General features: G+C 39.7%; 1 protein-coding gene across 3 annotated transcripts in view; it reads right to left on the minus strand.

Annotated features, from left to right (window-relative positions):
* Nucleotides 1–12,585, minus strand: part of phf24 (PHD finger protein 24) — a 46,392-nt gene extending 33,807 nt beyond the window's left edge. For all 3 annotated transcript variants that reach the window (XM_084746448.1, XM_084746447.1, XM_084746446.1), the window contains exon 1: nucleotides 12,289–12,585. The gene's annotated coding sequence lies outside the window, so the exon portion shown is untranslated. The remainder of the gene's footprint in view (nucleotides 1–12,288) is intronic.
* Between the last annotated feature and the right edge of the window lie 321 nt (nucleotides 12,586–12,906).

A 12,906-nucleotide genomic window follows, 5' to 3' on the forward strand; every position in this document is an offset into this window, starting at 1 on the left:
TAAAAAAAACTATTTAGCTTCATGTTTTAACATTATATTATATTTCCATATGTGGTTGGTTTTGACACTGGCCGCCATAAGTGTGTTATGAATATTTTAAATGACTTCCAGTAAAATGGTCCTAACCTTAACCTCTAACCCTAACCCTTTCATAATGATGTCACAGAGTTTTCTTACACTGTCAAATGCATTTGTAATTTCATTTGTAAAATCATAAATAATTTGTTTGACCACAAGTTAAGTGGCACATTTTGGACTTGTCATGAATATGTCATTAGATTATATAAGGCCAGTTTGACAACGGAATACAGGACCAATACCAGTACAGTGATTCAGCTTACAGAGTAATCTGATGGACAGATAGCGGTTATCTGGTTTAAGTGAGCTCTTGTCTTCATTAATTTCAAGTTGTCATAACAATGGTATCTCAAACAATGTCAGCTTTGCACTGATACTTAATGACAACAGTCATAAACATTCATAAAAACTTCTTCATGTTCATGATAGATGTTGTGGTATGGCTATATGACAGTGTGCTGACAGTCTAATGCACACCCATTCAAATAAAGTGTTACTGCACTCTTTTCTTTTATCGTGCTGGAGAAAACTGCCAACTCCTCCATTTGTAAGGAACTCCTAACCAAATATTTTACAGTGGTTGCATAATTCTTAAACACATTAAGTGAAATCCTGCACCGTAGGATGTGGTGCAGCGGGCAGGAAAGTTGGAAAAAAAAGACACATGTAAAAACTGACTTAGTTCTCATTTCCACTTAAGTGAGACACAACCATGAATTCCATTATTGAAAAAAGGCGCCTGTCATGGAGTCAAGTTGATTACATGGTACTTATGAGACATGTGTCTTTGCTCTCAAATGCAATCCCCATCCATCCATGCTCCACATAAGTGCTTGTGTGAAATTCAATCGCATTTATCTGAAGTGAAATGGGAGTCATTCGCTTTCTCTTCCTCCCCGGCTAAGACACTAATAGTCTGCCAGCCCTCGTGTTCTCAGGCTGCTGGTGGACTCATGCTTCATAGACTGGAGAAGACACAACACTCATTTGTATCACACACACTTCAACACAGGTCATACTGTCTCTGGTTTCAGACATTTCAATGACCCTACAGCAAAATGACATCACAGTTAAAACAAATAAAAATTTTATATCCTCTTCTTCTTTGTATTTCTTTGTCCTAGTTGTGGGTTTCCTCTCATGAGAACAAAACGGAGGAGGATGCATAGCACTCATTTAGGGATTTATTGTGTCCTGTCAGACTAATTTTAGCCATGTTTCAGGTATGCTGTGTCCACACTGAACAAAGGACAACATGAAGGATACTCCAATGTGCAAACATGCTTACTAAAATCACTTCAGTGTATTGCTGATGGACTGTTTTGTTCCACAGTGCACAATAGGAATGGAAGTGGTGCTCAGAGTTGGACAAAAACAGGAAAAATTAGCAGAATGATGCTGAAATGCACTCAGTTACATGACAGAAAAGGCCAAAATAAACATGAAAAATCACTGGAAAAAAACAGCTTTTACAAAATCCCTGTATAACTGCCAAGCCTCAGTCTGTGCAAAAGTCAGGACACCCTGATTGTCTTCCTGAAGGACAGCCACTTCATTTAAAACCTCAGTCTTCCTAATACCATTGCCCTCCTGCAGACTAATAAATGACAGCAACATGATGAGAATATACAATGATTAAAATACACACATGCAGGCCTGAGCGACAGTGACTGAGACTGTTGTCCTCACTACAGGAGTGACGATCAGCTCAGTGGGGTTAGCACAGCTTAGGCTCAAAGGTTTTGTTCCATTATTTTAATGCAGGAGTAGTTTGGTTTTCCAGTAACAGAGAAAAGAGTAAGAATTTACAGCAACAGAATCCAAATTAAACTACCTGAAGTAATTCTTTCTGGAAAAAAGTCTCTTTCCAAACATTCACATAAACTACAATGTTCCACATACACACTGTACAGCAATTTTTAAAAAATATTTTTTGGCAACTTTGCGTTTATTAATAGAGACCGTAAGCTAGACTGGAAATGTGGAGAGAGATGCGGTTGACATGCTACAAACAGCTGTAATTGAACCGGGAACACTGCAGTAATTGTGTATGATATGCACTGTATCTTATCCTCTCAGCCACCTCAACAAAACAATCTTCAGAAAAAAATATATTTATGTATTATATATGTATGACCACATCCTTGTGTGCCAGCCCATTCTCACTATTACTGTATCAAATGCCCCTATGCTCCAAACTATGATTCTGTAGGTACCCCTTTAGTGTCATCTCTAGAGGCTTCCCTCTAGCGTTATGTTTTGATGTGCCATCAAAGTCACATGACATAGTATAAGAAGCCAGAGAGCTGGCATGTGAAGGAGGGAAATGTTAAAACAAACATGCACCCAGGAGACAGCGGTTTATGTTCCGTGTGAAGCTAATAGTCAGTTTTGATCTCTTTTTAACTATAGTATACATGTCATGTTCGTAATGTATGCAAGTTACCCTCATAATGTATATGAGTTATGTTACATATGTTACCTTAAATAAATACTGTATTATTTAACACAAACTGTGATCTTTTCCTAAATCTACCCAAGTAATTTTTGTGCCTTTGTTTTGATAGCTTTTGTGGACGTCCCATATTTATTATTGTTAACTTGACCACCACCTGCAACTTCATAGTCAGGTTGTTCCAGTAGAGGAAAATGCCAATACTGCCCAATATACGTAATTGGGTTTCGCAAGTGCATGAGTCTATGCACTGATCCGATACCACACAATGTATAAGCCACAAAACGGGACTGTGCTATTTCTCAAAAGCATATGCTGAATTTTATGATGAATGCTATGTCCATGATATTGTGGCCAGCTTGTGGTGGCGTAAGGTCTTTAGAGTCGAGAGGAGTAATAATCCAGTGGACTGTGTATTTCCCAGTCTGAATTTCTCCAGGAGATGCCAGTATTGTAGTGGAGCTAAGGGTGATGATGCAGACTGACTGACTCACCATTTCTACCACTGGTTCCTGGTTTATATATTGTACATAATCTCTGTTACTGATCTGTGAATACGGACACTGTTACACAGTGTTATTTCAATCTTTTTTAACCCGGAGTTGTCTCTCTTTTGTGACTGTGAACTGCATTGGACTGACTGAGGTTTCCTTTTTAACACACTGGTATTGGATCAGTATTTGTAAAGAGTTCTATAGAGAACATGTTGTGTATGCAGTTTCTGTTACATATTCGTTTTGGGAGTATATCAAGCTATTTAAAGAGCATTTACTAAATCAAAACCATTGTGTCTTAACCTTATTGTTGTGGCCAAGAAGTTATAAGATAAATCTGAAGTCACAAGATAATTAACACCACCTGAGAGAGGAAGAAAAAAGCACCTCTGGTCTATGAAATATCCTTTTTTGTTTTGATCACAAAAGCATCACAGGAAAAGCTAAAAGATCAGGAACCTATGATGTAAACTAAGGAAATAAGGAGCATCCACAAATTTCATGGCAATCCGTCCAACAGTTTTTGAAACATTTCACTCAAAAAATGAATGTCTGCACACCATTTCATGGCAATCCATTGAGAACTTCATCAGCTGGACTGAGGTGGTGGACCAACTGACTGACTGACCATCAGTATGGTGTAAAAAGTTGAGATACTGCTTGCTTGGATATTGTTTGAACGCATAAAACTCTCTCAGCAGAAGCTCCCAAATAGCTCATGCATTGTAAATACAGATTATGTGGCGATTACAATACAGGGTGGCACAGTCATTATTATAGAGACTTAATTATCCACTGAAGTGACCTTCCCATTCCGGTTCAGAGCAGAGCTGGCACAGACATTAGGCAGTGACAGTGTTTAGATGCCAGAGATGCCTGCGAGGACCAGCTTGTAAACTGCTGTCTCTTTCACATGAACCAGAGGAAAAAGCAAGTTTGAAAGCTTTGCACGCTCGAAGCCATAATGGTATGGTTGATATATCGGTTTGTTGCTGCTACCACAGCTGGATCCTTACTGTGCAGTGCAGATAATGGGCCGTGCCTTTTTAAATGAGATAATCAACAATAAACAAATTGTTCTTTAATGGCCGTCAAAGTGAATGGGCTTTAGAAACAGTAGGGGTAAAATAAGAAAAAAATAACTATAAACTAAGTGCTATTACAAGCCCCAAGGTCTTTACACACTCCATCAAATCAATGCCAGCAAAAATAGCACTATCCTTTGAAAGTCAAGCACTCGTTACAAGTCAAAAATCTAATTTCTCCGCAAAAGAAGAAGAAATATATACATGGATGCATTCTTCAAACAGAGCAGGAAGTGAAGCCACTGCTGATGAGGACACATCAGAGCACACGGACGACCTTGTCATTTTCAGGTTAACTTATGAATTTTAAATAAGGGTGTTGTGTTTTTTTTCTCCTCCATGCACAAGTCGATTCTGACACAAATGGGTCAGCGGCAGCCTTTGATACCTCAGTTTATTAGGTAGCGCTGAGTAACCTGCCACTTGGTTGCCTTGCAAGTCTGAGATCCAAAAGCTTCTGACCATGAGCCTGTCAAAACTGCTCTAGCCTCTCACTGCCTGACTGACAGCAATATTTGTGCAGCTCAACACCTGCGTGCACTTCATGCTAACAAGAGGGATGGGTGATGTATTCGTTTTCAAATCCATATCAGCACTGTGGTGAGTATCTACAGCAAAGACATGAATAGTTTTTGAAGAAGATGCACATATCCATATTGATCAAACAGTTTATTAGAACTTGAGTCTCATTTTTGTAGTTTTGTCCATCATTCCTATCCTTATAATAACATTGCACTCTCCAAGTGTGATCTGACAACACTAGAAATATGCTCAAGGAGACAAGAAACAACAACAGGCAGACAATTATACAAGTTTTAAATACACTTCATGCTTAGCTGTTTGGAAGACAAATTTGTTTATCCAAATTGTCTGTTGTAAAAATCCATCATAAGTTAAATACACAATTATATTACATTTAGTAATGTGGTAATGTAATGTAATGTAATTTTCCAGGTGGCAAAGTCATGACCCACCCAACTCTGACATTGATTGGCCTTGGTTGGTTTGGGTCATTTAGGTTGGGTAGATTTAGGGATGAGGAATGAGACCGGGTAAGGTTAGTGTATGAATATTAAGGTAAGCCAATCAGAGGCTAGCGAGTAAGGCGTGTCATACTTTCACCATCCTGAAAAAATAGATTTCACATCTGGTGCACACATTAGCTTGGCGCAGGAGCTGGAAAAATGAGGAGGCAGCTAACCTCTCCTGCTAACATTAAATTTGTCATGCCACTAGAAAACCCACAGGAATCACATTAATCATCTGGTGTTGTTCATAGTTGAAAGTTAAACTGCTTAAGTAAGTCTAGTTCTTTGAGGCTAATGTTAAGCTAGCTGATGATAGTGGTAAATACCATCAAACCATAGGCTTGCTGAGGAGTGCCCATTGTCCTCAATAGCCTGAAAAATGTCCCATTGGACCAAAAGCCCATTTGTCACACAGACTGTTATTCCAAAAAAACCAAACCCTCAATATTCCTATGCTCGAAACTACAATAGTTTGAAAAATATCCCATTGTTCCGAAGACCCATTGCACCAGAAATACACACTCAATGCAGTTGTTAGTTCAGTGACTGCTGGCCCTGACCTTGGTACTGAATTATTGGGGGTTTTCTTTCTGATCTTACACCAAACAACATTTCAAGCTATTTTACTATCAGAGACAAGGTTTAGGATGGTAGACAGTGAGTATTTTCAGAGCAATAGGCTGACAGAAGAATGGGTATTTGTTTTGGGGATTTTTTATTTTGACACATGTTGAATACAGTATGTGTGACTTGTGGGTGTAGGGGACATGGAGCTAAGGCACCTTGGACAGAGCTTGGCTGACTACTAAAAGTAAAGTAACAAGTAAGTAAACCAATTACTTTATCAGTAAGCTGATGTCCTGAAACAACTGTGCAATAAGGGATTATTACAAATGTTTAGTTAGCTAGTTCTAAATGAAGTTGATTAGATAATGTAGCTGAACTACCAACTTATTTACAACCTGTTTGATCCTCTGACTGCTTGTGGGGTTTCTATTTCCTGATCCATCACAATTTCTTGAAACAATTTTGCCACATTCTCAAATCTCAGCAAGTACTTTGGAGAGCATAATGTTATCATACATGATTGAAAATGATGGCCAAAACTACAAAAACGAGACACAAGTTGTGACGAATGGCAGATGTTCCCTCAAGTGCCAAATGTATTTTATAAAAGTGACGCCACTGAGGCTCAGCAGTCACCCAAATTCACCCTTCATATTACATTTGAGGGCAATACAAGCAGAGGAGGATGGGATAGAAACTCCCTCAGGCTTGACGTTCACTGGGCTCCTGCAGGAGCAGCTGCCTCTGCTGCTCTCCTCTGCTCTGCTCCCCTTCCCGGACCCCTCTGAATGATTTAAATGCCCCTGGATAAAAAAAGATCTGGACCAAGAGAAGGAAAACAGGGCCACTCCTTGGGGCAGAACCTGACATATATGGCTGAGGAAATGTTATTCTGTCAAGCTGCACTGCGACAGAATATTCTCAAGATGGTGAAGTATATCAGCATGTCTGATGTTGTTTGACAAGATATAGATTTTTATTATATTTATGTGTTTCAAAGAGAAAACAGCAGTTTTTCAGAGGAGTACAGGAGAAATCAATTCTTCATTTTACCTCTCTGACACTTTCTATGATTTTTTTCATATGATGCTGATAAACATTTTGGATTCGATATGCATTTAGGCTCTTGATTCACCTCAGCAATTGAGTGTGACGAGCTCTCAGATGATGAAGCTCTCAGGAGCATCTTGGTTTAATTAAATATTGATAGTTTCTGAGGGAGGTGGCACCAAAGTGCTCTTGAAATCCTTGTGATTTTTTTTTTTCTGCTCCTCTGAGTAATCCTTTTGTAGACCCTCCACAACTCACTCATTAATTTAACACTACCAGACCATGGCGGACATAACACACTCCCTCCACTACATCAGTTCACAGCAACAATGAAGTAGCATCCAACACGGTGGACTCAAACTCCATCATTCCATTTTTCCACTTTAAGTCATTTTGTCAATGTTATTAAAAAAAAAAAGTTGCTGGATCTAGTTTTGTCACATAGGCTGGTGGAAAGAGCTGAGTATTATGCTTAAACAGGAAATTAATATTTAGTTTGAATTTGATCCATTTTCTCCTGTAAGCAGCAGTGTATTCAAGGCCAACAGGGACACCTTAAGGTCTATATTAGTATTCAGTCCTCTGCTGCGCAAGTGTCGCCATGGGAATGTTATTGAGATCTACAGGAGCTCATGTAACAGCCATTTACCAGTCTCTGAAAAATAGTCCAGCTAAGATATAAAAACACTCTAAAGTTAATTATTTTGCTGACATACATTGTTCTTTCAGCTGGCATCATTTCTCTAACCAGATCTGTTGTAATTACAGTTACATTTGGCTGGCCAGGTGCCACAGAGTTAACCCAAGAGGATATTGCTCTGAGATGTCACACAAGGTCACCGGGAGAACGTGACAGGCTGATGTGTTCAACAATTCAGCTAAAATAAGATCACCTTTAAAGATGGACCTCAAAAGTGCATTCAGTGTGTTATCAGAAGAATGAAAAACCACACTGGCAATGAACATAATGTTTTCTCCGTAACGTATTGAGCATTACAGCCTTAAAAATAAGCGTTTTTAGCTGTGGCATGTGGCTCCCAGTGTATTGTCTTGTGGCCCCTTAACACCAAGACATTTCATTCAACCAAATTGTTTTTCCTTCTCTTTCTTTTATGTTCTAGGCTTTTCTCTACTTGCACTATTTAGTGTGACATAAAATGTATCTGTTTTACAAGCTGCACGTTGGTTTACTTCCTGTCAGCTCCAGAGTAACCTTACCATTGCCAAAAAACTTCCTTAAATTAGTTACTTCACCCTTCAAAGTTAGCTTGGTAAATTGTTAGTAGCATTTACATTTGTTTTGTAGATAGTATTTTTGAGCTTTTTGATAATGGCCTCAGTGTCTTAGATAACTGTTTGCAATGTTAGTTAGCTAGCAGGCATTGTCTTTTTCATTTAGACTCAACAGAAACAATGTGAATCTCACCAAAAATGTCTTAGCTCATCTTTCCACTGCTCCAACAAACACCACCTCTGGTCTGTTCGGAGGAAACCCTTAATTCACTGAGGTACGTCTGACCTTCCTCTCGCTCCTCTCCCACTGATATTTTCACATCATATTTCAACAAAACCAGAGTTGGTGATTCTTGCACTGCATGAGTATACACAACACTTACAGCTGTTGTTGTTTTTTTATAATGTTTTCGAATATTTTTATAATCAATCGTCTTAGATAACCGCAGCATTAGCTTGCTAGTTAGCATTGTCTTCTTCATTCAAACTCTACATAAACAATCAAACTCACAGAAAGCGTCTTGGTTTGTCTTTCCTCTGTCTTAACGATCACTGACTATGGTTTGTTCAAAATAAACCTTGAATTCACTGGGATAGATATGAAAATATTCTGGCTGTGAATATTGTTTCTTCCCCCTACTTCTCTGACGTCTATCCTCCCTCTCACTCCTCTTTATTTCAACCAAACCATAGCCAGTGATTGTTATTGCAGACCAGGATGTTTTTGGTGAGTTTGATTTTCTTTCTGTCACATTTGAATGAAGAAGGCAATAATAGCTAGCTGGCTAGCTAGCTAACAATTCTAATGGTTATCTGAGACTCGTATTTGAATGCTGAAAAACCCTCCATATAACAAGTTGGTAGGTATAAATAACACTGTTCTAGAGAGGTGAAGTCACTCCCCTTCTTATCCTAATGTTAGCTTGTGGAGGGAGGAAATCATGATATCACTTATGCAACTTTTGGATGTGTAGTCTTTCTAATTACATAGATTCACAGTCTGGTACTTCAGCAATTTAATGACAAAGGCTGACTTTACTGACTTGCAAAATTTTCTTTTAAATTGACAAACATCATATGTGTGATTCATGGCACGATTCAAAGGGGAACAAAAAATTATTTGTCCCTCACCACTGACTACTGTTATATTTTTTTCTGAAGCAAGGGCCTGTGGAGACTTTGGACTTCGGCTCTCTATAGCGTTGGCAGGAAGTAAACAGACGTGCAGCTTGTAAAACAAATACGTCACACACTAGCCCACATTGTGCAAGTAGAGAATTTCCAGACTCTCAAGGAAGTATATGTTGCCAGTGCTTCACAAGAATAAAGCCAAACTCGGATTAAAGTCGAGAAAAATATGTTTTTTTATCTGTCTGATCCCTTTAACCATCTTGTAACACTTAAATGTTTGGGGCCTCTTGAGTTGCAAATGGAGAGGATACCACTGCTTTACATGACAAACAAAACAATCATGTAAGACTGAATCTGCAATTTTATAGTTCTCTTTATCCCACTAAACAACAGATCATTAGAGGGCCCCATTTTCAAGCCACATTTGTACAACACACTGTCATGTATTTATACATCATAAAAGCATGAAAAGGATGCTAATCTGTGTCTGGCTTTACTCACATGCTATGTGTACTGTACGATTCCCTTCCCAAAGCTGCTGGATGTCACTGTTATGTGCTGATTAGAATCCCAACCAGCCCTCCTTTTCAGTCCTTGTTTCAGAGGAGCAGGAGGAGGGGTTTGGGGAGAATTTTTGAATGGAAGCCCCACAAAGCATGCCTTTTCATGGGAATGAATCCCCCTTTAGCCGAAGATCTCACCCATGGACCAGGGAAGCAAAGACCTGGAACTAATTACACTAACGAGTTCACCCTGATCCCTGTAATAGCGAGTGAGTGGAATCATTAACAGCCATTTAAAACACGCAGACGTACGTGCACTTGGACACACAGAGCTAAACAAATCAAACACCAGAGCCTACATATGGTTCTTTTTCTGCCCCATGGTCTGCACTCAGTTCTTCCGCTATATGCCAACAACAACTGTCTGTATTTCAGTGCCTCCTCTCCTGCCTGAGAACAACAGCATTCTCCAAAGACAGAATATACATGCTCTAGGCTCAACAAATGCATATGGGGGTTTTAAATTCAGCTTGTGAACGGACCCCTTCCCAAAAAGAATAGTGCCTGAATGGAGGAGGAATTTAAATCTCAATGCATCGTTAGGCTGGAGACATCACGTTGGCATTGAGGCACTGCCAGCCCGGAGAGGCTGTGCCAGCCCAAACGCTCTGAGAGAGTCTGACAATAAGCACAGAGCAGGCGGCAGTGAAGCAGCTCAGGCTGCAGGGATCTGTCACAGACTGAGGAGCAGGACTCACTCCAAGGATAACATCAGAAATTGGCTTGTTTGTGGACCTAAAACAGCGAGAATATAACAACAACAGGGTTGAAAACAAAGATTGATGGAGGGGTTAATGGACAGCAGCAGTCTCCTTTGGGACAGTGCTGAGGACAGTGGACAGAGCAGGTCGGGACAGAGCAAACGACAATGACTCCTATAAACACAGTGTATCACTGCAACAACGCTTCGACATTCCTGCAACAGTACACTCAAAATGTTACATCACAGCAACATTACTGCAACATTACACTTAAAATATTATGCTGTAGCATAATATTACTGCTACATTACAATAGAAACACTGTACTGTACGTTGCAGTGACATTACTGCGACATTTGAAACATTACAGTGCATCGAAGATACTGCAACATTACACTTAAAACACTACATTGCAGCAACGTAACTGTAACATTTGACCTAAAACATTATGTTGCAGCAACATTACAGCAGCGTTACATTGAAAACATTACATTGCAGCGATATTACTGCAACATTACACTTAAAACGTTACGTTGCAGCGACGTTACCACTATATTACACTTACAACATTCTGAAAGACTTAAAATGTTACATTGCTGCAATGTTACTGCAATATTTCACATGAAATTACATGTTGCAGGACCATTACAGTGACATTACACTGAAAACAGTATGTTGCAGCGATATTACTGCAACATTACACTGAAAACATTACGTTACTGGAATGTCACTGCAACATTCGATTTGAAATGTTACATTACATCTATATTATTGCAACATTACATTGAAAACATTACCTTGCAGCAATGTTATTCAAACATTTCACCACAAAATTGACATTTCTGCGATGTTACTACTACAGTACACTTGCAGCGTTCTAAAACACTTTCATCGCTGCAATGTTACTGAAATATTTCACGTGAAATTTTACGTTGCAGCAATCTTACAGCAACATTACACTGAAAAGTGATATTACTTCAACATCACACTTAAAAAGTTACACTGCAGAGACGTTACTGCAATATTTCACTTAAAATTTTATATTGCAGAAACACTACTGCAACATTACATTTACGGTAAAATGTTACATGGCAACATTACACTTAAAATGTTACATGGCAACATTACACTTAAAATGTTACATGGCAACATTACACTTAAAATGTTACATGGCAACATTACACTTAAGATGTTACATTGCAGCAACATTCCAACAACAGGCCAGTCTTAGAAGGGATGTCACATGCAACATACCAGCAACATAAAGTGATATTGTCAAAATATCTCCAAAAAGTGGTTGAAACACTGGGACATCATACAAGCAACGTTAACTTGCTGGCCAATACACTCTGGAATTTCACTTGGTATGCTGCTAAAATGTTACATGTGACATAACATGTTGCAAAAAAATTACATCTAAACTAGGTTCCTGTAATGACTTCATCAGTTGGGCTGGAACAGAGAGGAGCATCAGTTCAGAATTATCCAGCCATGCCATTAGTGGCAGGATGTCTCACTGATACAACTCACTGTGTGAGCTGAAAGGAAAACACTTGTTCCCTTAATGACGTAAATACACCAACTATAGTCCCCAACACTCCAAATTTCTCTTGATATGTCCAACATTTTTATGACAATAAAGGGACAAAAGCAGCTTGAATATCGCTGTGAACTCCTGTAGTTTGATTACAACATCCACACCCATGTGCACGATGACCTAAATATTCATCTCATCCCATACACGCATCTGTAATGAGGTTTCTCAGCTCAGCCACCTTTATGCGAGTCCCGTCACAGCCCGCGTTTGCAACATCAACAAAAAAAAGAAAAGAAGCTGAACCTAGACCAGTTTAGGTTGTTATGTAACATTCAGTATAGGAAAGCTGTCTGTATGTGGACTCACCGTAAAGAGTAAAAGGCTGCTGTTGTGACTTTGTCCTTTTCCGTCTCAAGCCCGGCCGTCCAGCATGGCAGTAAGACTTTGCTCGAATGAAGTATGTGCGCCTTTACTCGGCGCTCGGCAGCCCCCGCGGAGAGATGAACGGCACGGCACTTTATTATTCCTTCCTCCTCACAGTCCCACAGAGAAAATTTACAGTCGGAAGCAGCAGCTTCACCCTTGGCAGGAATAGAGACTTCTTCTTCTTCTTCTTCTTCTCCAAGAGGAGACAGCGGACAGCTCCGGTGCTGAAACCTTTTTTTTTTTCCTTTTTTTTCTCTCTCTCTCTCTCCCTCTCTCCACCCTCCTCCTCCTCCTCCTCCTCCTCTTCCTCCCTGAGCTACTCCCTCAGCATCTGAGGAGACACAGCCTGAGCAGTCTGCTGCTGCTGGCAGTTCAGATGAGGCAGGAGGTGCAGACTCACAGACGGCCACTGAAGTTAAATCACGGATTTATAACCATCATATTTGCAGCCCCCCCCCCTCCCCTTCACCCTCCTCCCCTCTTCCTCCCGAGATCCCCTGCGAGTTGGTCGTGATCATTTAGGTTAATAACTTGTGGGCTCCCCAGTCAAGAATTGAT

The sequence above is a fragment of the Lutjanus erythropterus genome, chromosome 20, assembly GCF_056507025.1.
Source record: "Lutjanus erythropterus isolate fLutEry1 chromosome 20, fLutEry1.hap2, whole genome shotgun sequence".
In the NCBI taxonomy this organism is placed as follows: Eukaryota; Metazoa; Chordata; class Actinopteri; order Lutjaniformes; family Lutjanidae; genus Lutjanus; species Lutjanus erythropterus.